Source organism: Sminthopsis crassicaudata, chromosome 2 (assembly GCF_048593235.1).
Source record: "Sminthopsis crassicaudata isolate SCR6 chromosome 2, ASM4859323v1, whole genome shotgun sequence".
Taxonomy (NCBI): Eukaryota; Metazoa; Chordata; class Mammalia; order Dasyuromorphia; family Dasyuridae; genus Sminthopsis; species Sminthopsis crassicaudata.
Window position 1 is genome coordinate 554474233 of NC_133618.1, and position 10084 is coordinate 554484316.

The 10084-nt window shown below is 30.5% G+C and overlaps 1 long non-coding RNA gene across 2 annotated transcripts in view; it reads left to right on the forward strand.

Moving 5' to 3' along the window:
- Positions 1–10084, forward strand: part of LOC141558204 (uncharacterized) — a 182578-nt gene that overhangs the window by 24860 nt on the left and 147634 nt on the right. The gene's annotated exons all lie outside the window — the stretch shown is intronic.

The following is a 10084-nucleotide window of genomic DNA, read 5'->3' on the forward strand; positions in this document are numbered from 1 at the left end:
CTGATGCAAAATGCAGTCTGCAGAGCCAGGAGACCATTGTATATAGTGACAGCAATATTCAACAACTGTGAATGAATTAGTTAATCCCAGCAATACAAGGATCTAAGACAATTCCAAAATTGAAGAAAAATGCTATCTACCTCCACAGAGAAAGAATTGATGAAATTTGAATACAGGGGGCAGCTAGGTGGCCCAGTGGATAGAGCACCAGCCTTGAATTCAGGAGGACCTGAGTTCAAATCTGGTCTCAGACACTTAACACTTCCTAGTTGTGTGATCCTGGGCAAGTCACTTAATCCTAGCCTAAATTTAAAAAAAAATGAATACAGATTGTAGAATATTTCAAAATTTTATTATTCTTGGGTTTTTGTTTGTTTGTTTGGATCTATGTTTTCTTTTGCAACATGGCTAACATGGAAATGTTTTGCATTACACATGTATAATCTATATCAAATTGCTTGCCTTCTCAGAATGGGGATAAAAGGAGGAGTTTGAAACTCAAAAATTTCAAAAAGAATGTTAAAATTTTTATGTAATTAAGAAAAAATAAAAATAAAAATATTCTTAAATCATATATAGCAGTTGAAAAAATATCTACTTCAAAGTAGTCTCCTAGGGAGGTTGTACATTTCTTTACTCCCTCAATCTTCTGCTTTTTTTTTCTAATATTGACTCATTAGTTGTGTTTGTGCAAAACCTTTCAAATTTTAATGTAAATAAAATTATTTATTTTATATCCTGTAATGCTCTCTATATCTTGTTTGATCATAAATTCTTCCTTTATCTATAGATATGACAGGCAACATATTCCATGCTCCTCCAATTTGCTTATATTATCCTTTTTGTCTAACTCATGTATCCATTTTGATCTTATTTAGATATGGAATAAATGATAAAAAAAGTTTCCATACAAATAAAGGCAGATTGAAACAATTAAGAGAAATATTAATTGCTTGTAAGCCATGTCAATATAATAAAAATGACAATACTATTTAAATTAATTTACTTATTCAATGACATATCAAACAACCAGAGAAATATTTTATGAAACTAGAAAAAAAGTAATAACAAAATTCTAAGTCAAGAATATGTAGGGAATCAGTGAAAAAAAAGGCAAAGGAAAACAACCTAGCAGTTATCAGATCTCAAACTATACTACACAGTAGGAATCATTAAAATCATTTGGTACTGGGTAAGAAACAGCGTGGTTGATCAACGGAAGAGATAAAATAGACAATATGCAGAAACAAATAAACATATTAACCTAGTTTTTGATAAATCCAAATATCTCAGCTATTGAGGTAAGAACTTCCTATTTGACAAAAACTGTTGGGAAAACTGAAAACTAATTTGGCAGAAACTAGGTATAGATCAAACATCTCACAATATACAAGATAAGCTCAAAATAGGTATATTATATTTAAATATAAAGAATGATGTCATAAGTAAATTAAAGAAGCATGAACAAATTAACAGATTTATTGAAAGGTGAAGAATTCATGACTAACAAAAAAAAAAAAAAGAATTTCACAGGAGGCAGAAATGAAAAAAATTTAATTGTATTAAATTTAAAAGTTGTTGCACAAACAAAAGCAATTCAGCCAAAAATAAAAAGTAGAAATTAGGAAAATATTTGTTTCTCAAATATATAGGGAACTGAACTACATTTATGAAAATAAGAGCCATTACTCAATTGATAAATGGCCAAAAGTTATAAACAGATAGTTTTCAGGGGAAGAATTTAAAAACATCAAGTCACATGAAAAATGCTCTAAAATCATTAATAATTAGAAAAATAAAAATTAAAGCAATTTTGTGGTACCACCTCACCCATCAGATTATCTAAGATGACAAAAAAGGAAAATGATAAATGTTAGAGATTTGGGAAAATTGGAACACTAATGTGTTGGTGGATCGATTGGTGAATCGTTGGTTGATCGAACTTCTAGAGAGTTGGAACTATCTCCCAATATTATAAAATTATGCATAACTTTTTGACCTAGCAATACTACTACTAGGTCTGTAACCAAAGAAATCATAAAAAAGGGGAAAGGACCCATGTGTACAAAAATATTTATAGCAATATAAATGAATATAATGGAATACTATTGTGCTGTAAGGAATGATGAGCAGGATGATTTCAGAAAAACTGAGAAAGATCTACATAAACTGATGCTGAGTAAAATGAACAGAATCAGGAGAATATTGTGTACTAGTGACAGCAACATTGTATGATGACATATAGTAATAGACTCAGTTCCTATCAAAAATAAAATGATCCAAGACAATTCCAAAAGACTCATGATTCAGAGAAAAAACTATGAAGTTTGAGTGCAGATCTAAACCTACCTGTTTTTACTTTTTTATCCTCTTCTTTCTCATAGTTTTTTTCCCTTTTTGTTCTGATTCTTCTTTCATATGACTATTGTGGAAAAATGATTAATATGATGGCACATATTGGATTGCTTGTTGTCTTGGGGAAGGGTGAAGGAAAAGAAGGAAAGAGAAAAATTAGGAATCCAAAATCTTATAAAAGTGAATGTTGAAAACTATCTTTACATGTAATTGGAAAAAAATAAAATACTACAAGATGGGGAAAAAAGACTCTTCAACAAACAACTAAGTAAACTGAGGAAATGTACAATCAGGGAATGGATGAACAAATTATGGCATGTAAATTTGAAGAAGTACTATTGTGTTTTAAGAGATAATATAGGAAGTTTTCAGAAAAATCAGGGAAGACGTCTATGAACTGATGCAAAGTGAAGTGAGTAGAAATATGAGAACAATATGTACAGGAACAGCAACATTATAATCACCTGTGAAAGACTTAGTAACTATCATTAGTTCAATGATTCACTACAATTCCAAAGGCCTGATTATGACAAATGCTATTAACCTCCAGATAGGAGACCTAATGGGCCCAGAAAGTATGTTGAAGGTTTTTTTTTTTTTTTTTTTCTCAGAATGTGGCAAATGTGGAAATGTTTTATATGACTTCATATGCATAATGAATATTCTACTTCTTGCCTGGAGGGAGAAAAAATTTGAAACAAATAAAAATAAAATTTTTAGTTTTATCAATAAAGTAGATAAAGGAACTGATGGCATATGCATTAAACATGCAGATGATTTTAATCTAGGAAGAATAGTTAACATACTAGATGACAAAAATAAAGATCCAAAGAAATCTTGACAGGCTAGAACAATGATTGAATGTAATAAAATGAAGTTTGCTGCAATAAATAATGTAAACAAAAAAATAAAAAGTTTTTGCAGTCACAGCAATACATAAGTATCATTCCATCAACATGATGATTTAATGTATATGTCAATTTAACAAATAATCAATTGCCTACTATGTACAAGTCACTAAGTTCTGAATGATGAACACAAAGATGTTGCTATAGAATACAATAAGTATATTTACTGCACAGTTTCAAAATCATCTTTTGACATAGAATTCTGAATTTTAGTTTTTAAGACTAGGAAACTCAGAGGTCATCCCCCAAATACATCATAAAAACAAATAAAAATATTATGAGACTAATGTTTTTTAAAAAATCCTTCTGCAAAATCCAACAAGGCTGCAGTGACAAATCTAGTCTGTGCTCACCATGGGAAGTTAAAAAATTACTATACCCAGGTCATCTTTTGGTGCTTGTTCCCCATTGTAGCTTGTGGAAAACAAGGTTGCAATATTTTTATTGAATTTTTAATCTATTTTCTTAATCATATACATTATTTAGATAGGATAAGGGAAAAAAGTTATATTCATTTCCATATTATTTCTCCTTAAGTATCTGATGATAGCTAATTTAAAAAATAATAGCTTAGGGGACAGCTAGGTGGCACAGTGGATAGAAGCCCTGAAGTCGGGAGGAGCTGAGTTTAATTCTGGTATCAGACACTTAACACTTCCTAGCTGTGTGACCCTAGACAAGATACTTAACCCCAATTGCCTCAGCAAAAAATAAAATAAAATAGCTTTCTATTTTCAAAATACATGCAAAGATAGTTTTCAACATTCACCCTTACAAAATCTTGGGTTCCAAATTTTCTTTCCTCTCTTCCCCTCCACCTCTCTCACCTGGACAGCAAGTAATCCAAGATATGTTAAACATGTGCAATTCTTCTATACATATTTCCATATTTATCGTGCTGCAAAATAAAATTTAGATCAAAAAGGGAAAAAAATAAGAAAAAAAAACAAAGGTGAAAATACTATGTTGTGATCCATATTCAGTTCCCACACCCCTCTTTCTGAATGCATATGACCTCTTCATCACAAATCTATTGGAATTGAACTGAATAACCTTCATGAGTAAATTTCACTAATTGACAGCTTTAGTAGGTGATTGTAGGGGAACTGCAAACAGCAAAAGTTAAGCTTCTATTGAAAATCCAGGAGCTTAGTGTCATAACAGCATGATATGTTGGCATGTAGATTTCAGAATCTTTAAATGTCCTTTTTCCTTTTATTATTGAATGTACTCCTTGCTTGTATCCTTTATTCATTTTCCTTTCCAGTTTCCTAGATGGTAGACAATAATATGGTGTCAACTGGAAACAAGTAAGGTTTGAGGTTGTATGGTTCAATATTGTGCTTGAATTATGAATCCCTTACACAATCTATGTGGCAAATTGTCATTTAGTCTTTGCTTGAAGAACTCTAATGAGATGAAATCCATTGGGAATATTTATTGAGATTTTCCTGTATTGATGAAATTATACATTAAATCCCTCTTCTGCAATTATTATAAATTCTTCATATTATTTCAGGTAATATATCCAAATGGATCTACCTACTCCTACAAGTCAAGCCTTCAAGTTTATTGGCCCTAGCAAAATATTTTGCTCAATTACCCAGTTTGTGGACTTTTTTTTTCTTTTTAACAATCTCCTTTTATTTATTTTCTATTAACACTTCCTTTATATGTAGTGCCTGTATCATTTCAGGGGAAATTTTTGAAATTGAAAAGTAATTGGGAAGACAAATGCAGTGGAAGGGATGTATCTTGAATCAGAGGATCTGGTTCAGATAAAGTTTCTGATACTTAATAGATATGATCTTAGACAAGTCATTAAACTTTCCTACGTCTCAATTTTTTCATCTTCACAGATGGAGTTGGATTATTAAATCCAAATTTTAAGTCTGTTTCTGAGATGAATGAACTCCATATAAACTAATCACCTTCATCATAGATAATATGTACCAGTCACTACCAAGAAGTTAGGTTTAGGTAGACATTTTACAACTTTTTAAACTTAACATACTCTGAGTACAGATGACTTAGGAGGTTATTAATATATTAATTTTAATTTTTATGTTTAATATTTGTATAAACACTGAATTTTATAATTACAAAGTTTTCTGATGAAAGTTTTCTCTCACATACCTTTTTTTTAAAGATGAAATATATTAGGGAGATCAAGTGTTCACAGTTTATTAAGTTTAAAAAGTTGTCTTCACATCTCATCTTCTGAATCGAAATACAATAATCTTTCAAAAAATCCTTCAATGTCAACCTAAAACTAACTTCTTGATAGTGATTGGTAAATATCTGTGATGAAGGTGATTGTAATTCTACACTTACTGTGAATTAAGGGCTAGACCTTAGGGATCAACTTAATCTTCTCATTTTACAGAGAAAGATATTAAGGACCAGAAAAATTGTGCCTTTGCCAAGGTTATATAGGTAATATATAGCAGAGATAGGAACTTGATTTCAATTCCAATTGTTCAGTGATGAAGAGAGCCAGAGCCAGGACTGTGGGAATTGAGTGTGAAGCACAACATTGCTTTTCCACTCTTTTTCTTGTTTGCTTGCATTTTGTTTTCTTTCTCAAGTTTTTCCTGATCCTATTTTTCTTTTGCAGCAAGATAACTGTATAAATATGTATACATATATTGGATTTAACATATATTTTAATATATTTAACAAGTATTGGAGTACCTGCCATCTAAAGGAGAGGGTGGGGGAAGGAGGGAAAAATTTGGAACAGAAAGTTTTGTAAGGTTAATGCTGAAAAATTAGCCATGTATATGTTTTGTAAATAAAAAGCTTAATTTTTTTTTCTTGCTGGTGGCATGGCAGTACAGGTGAGGTTCAAGATGATAATTCTTAGCTCACCTTCAATGCAACTGTTTCAACAAAGGAAATAATCTTTTGGGAGAAATGAGTTTTTAAAACATTTATATGACATGCTTTAACAATCTCAGTGAAGGGTCTATCAACATTATTTTCAAATTTTGTCAGCTAAGATAAAGTAAACATCAACCAACTACAAGTTTATATTTGTGTAAAAAGATGAGATAGTTAAAGAAAAAATTTGAAAATTTACCTTTTTCCTCTGTAAAGTTTTTTACTATCATTTATTTTATCTTTTGGTTGGCTCAGGCTTTTTTTTTCCCTATCCTCCATCCCAATACATAAAATCTTTTAGAAGCATATAAAATTATACAGAAAAAAAATATGTACTAGCTTTCCCAAATTTGTTACTGGGTAAGTCTTCATATGCAACTATGTATAATTATTCAACTACTATCATCGTCAATATTGTCAAGACTATCTTAACTACGCAGCTTTAACTCCTGACTATAATGTATTCTTTCTTCCATGATAATATTACTGACCCAATATTACTACAATACATTTTGAGTTTTTTCAAGTTAGAGGTGGTAACATGATACTTAAAGCACCTGTATGGTCTCCTCATAATTTTAAGCATTTACAAACTCTTGTACTGTACTTTAACCACCCAAACTGCTCCAATAAGTAGAAATCGACAGTACCAGATAGATAGACTATGGTTCCCCAAACCAAACAGTTCTTTTGTAAGGTTGTAGTTTAGAATCTGAATGTAAATACAACATACTTAAACAGATATGTTCAGATTCTTTAAACATTTAACTAAACATTACCTTTAAGTAAAATATTAGGCTTAGGGACAGCTGGGTGACATGATGCATAGATTACTAGACCTGGAGTAAAGAAGATTCATATTCCTGAGTTCAAGTCTGGCCTCAGATTTTTACTAGCAGTGGGGCCCTGAGTAAGTATGTTTCCTCATGTGCAAAATTAGATGGAGAAAGAAATGGCAAACTCCTTCAGTATCTTTGCTAAGAAAACCTCCAAATGGAATCATAAAGTGGGACAAACTACAATCGAACAAGAAAATCTTAGGTTTATTTAGGTTTTACCTATAGCCTATTTTATTTTCAGAGTCACAGAACTTTGGAGCTAATCTAGTTTAGTCCACTCATTATAAGGAGATTGACCTTAAAGTCACACAACTAATCAGAACCAAATTGAATGTTAGAAGTTAAATCTCAAATCCTTGACCAAGGAGCTTTGCATTTCACCATGTTGTCTAACAAAAAAATAAATGCTAGCATTGGCTTGTTTTGGTAGAATAGTGGTACTGTGAGAAAATGATAACAGTATTTAATAACCACTATCTATCTAATTCTCTGAAGATATCCTTATGATGTACAATTATCCTTTCCACATCACAACTTTGGTTATTGCAGTTTTGATATATCATGGGTGAGTATAAGAAATTAAATGGGAATTCTTTGAGAATTTTGTATAAGTCACAGTCAATGGCCAGCAGGTAACAGAGCCTAAGCCCAAATAGCCCAAATTTCACAGTAAGATACTGTAAAACTCCCTACAAGAGGAAAAAATTAATCAGAATTCTTGAATATAAAGTGAAGGGCCAAAAATGGTGAATTTTTCAAATTTGGAATAGTGGGGATACTGCATCTTTCACTGCCATAATGTGCAAGGGATAACTATGAAACTGTAATTAATAAATGTAAATGCTATAGTTCATTAACTCCTGTGATTTGAAAGAAGTTAGATTTTGGCAGCTGGATGGAGAAAAATCTTCAATTGGAAAATTTCTTCTCTTCCAATGAATTCTACTTAAGCGTCCAATTCTACATTATGGCTATCACTTGAATTATCAAGCTAAATTTTTTGCCCAGATTTAAGGATAAGAAACTGTAATTTATTGTGAAACCAGCAACATTTTCAAGTCTGGAGGAAACAAGTTAGGAATAAGTATGTGTTATGGATATCAAGGCTAAAAACATATATTTTCCTTTTAAAATAAAAAACATTTTTACAAAACTCGATGATCTTAGTTCCTATTAGATTAACTTCTCAACAAAACTAAAGATGAATTAACTACTTTAAGGAACTGAAGGCTAATCATGGACTAGTGATATTTAAGAAGAGTACTTTAGAAAAATTATTTCATTAAAATGATTATGGTCGCTATTGATGTTGTCTTAATGTGGTAAAGTGAGATGTGTGATTCTTTCATAATTTCAAAGTTGTATGATGTCCATTACAAGATTCCAAACTACTTTATATAACCGCTTAAGTCATAGCACCTTAAAACTTTTAATTTTTGCATTGTCCTATTTTCTAGGTCCTCTAGGACAATACATTAATGATGGTGTTATTAATGCAAAAACACCTTCCTTTGTTTGGTTTTATCAAATGATGAAATTGTACCAGTTTCATATCTTCAACTACAAACTTTAAACAATATCATATTATTTCATTACACAAATGCTGAGCCTAACATATAATCAAAATTATATTCAATTCTTAGGAGATTTAATAAGTTTTTTTTTTTTTGAAAAAAAAAAAAAAAAAAAAAAGGATGAGCGGAGTGCATTGTAACAATTTTTTTTTTTTTTTATTAACAAAAGGAACCCATAGGGTTCATACTTGAATATAAAATACAAGCTTTTTTTTTTTTTTAACTGTGGATTAATATATTGTAACAGCTTTTCTTTTTTGAATTGAAAAACTATTTCACAGCTCATTTAAGGAAAAACAAAACAAAAAAACCTCTTGTTTATTGTGCAAAACAGGAAAGCATTAAAGTTTTTGCCCTTTGGTTGCATGTGCCAAGACACATTTTCCACTTTAATTATTATTTTTAAAGCAAACAATTCTAAGGCCACAGTTCATTTGCAAAACAAAATAAGAGCCACAGAGATGTGAAAACCAAGCACATCTGAGCAGCATGTTTAGTCTTGAATGAATAGTCTTGGTACCATGGTGATATTGAGGTAAATGTCCAAAGTCAATGGCAATCTTTATGATTTTCTAAATTAGACAAATATTTTTCATAAGGTGAATATTTTAAGGTCTTACACTATACAATAAGTTAAAGTCAGCTGTATCAAATACAAGTTAATTAGGCAATTGCATTCATTTTTCCACTGTTTTTTTTTTGTGCTTTAAAATCACTGTCTACTGATGATATGTGCATTACATGATTTTTTTGTTTTTAGAGTGTCAAAACAATAACTTTAAATGCTTAATTCTGTCAAGTGAATCCAAAGAACCAGTTTAATTGTACTTGGGAGTTTGATTTGGAATATTTCTCAACCAAACAGTAATTGTTTTGGCATTATAGAAAAACTCAATCTTTTTTTATAAGCATGCAAATTACCAATTTTCAAAACAAGGACTATTTGAAGATGCAATTTTCCTAAAATATTAATAACAACGCAAAAGTTGTATAATTTAGATAGTTAACAGTTCAAGTAGCACAATTTTACAGTGTGACTTTAAACAGTGGCTTAAAAGTAAAGAAGTGCTTATAAAATTCAAATAATTGAGAGGTATGTTCTGAAGAGTACAAAGAAAAATTTTATATATATATACATATACATATATATATATATGATGTGAATAGAAAAATCCCTGCTGTTTTAATGATTATGATTTTTTAAATAGAAAATAATTTAAACTTACTAAGTTTCTATTTTAATTGTAGTTAATGATTATGGAAAGCACCAAGGTCTTGAGTCAAAACCCTTATGACATAGAAAACAAACACTCTGTTACTTAAAATTTAAATCTAACACCTGATATTATACCAGAAAAATAAATGATAGGAGTCCCACACCTTTCTGAAATTTAGTACCTGATCATCAATTTGCCATACAAAGTGTACTTAAACTACAAAGATTCTTAACTTTGATAATGAGGGTATTGGGGGGGGGGGGATTCTGCATGAGCTTTTAGCAGCAACACAGTTATGATGATTTGAA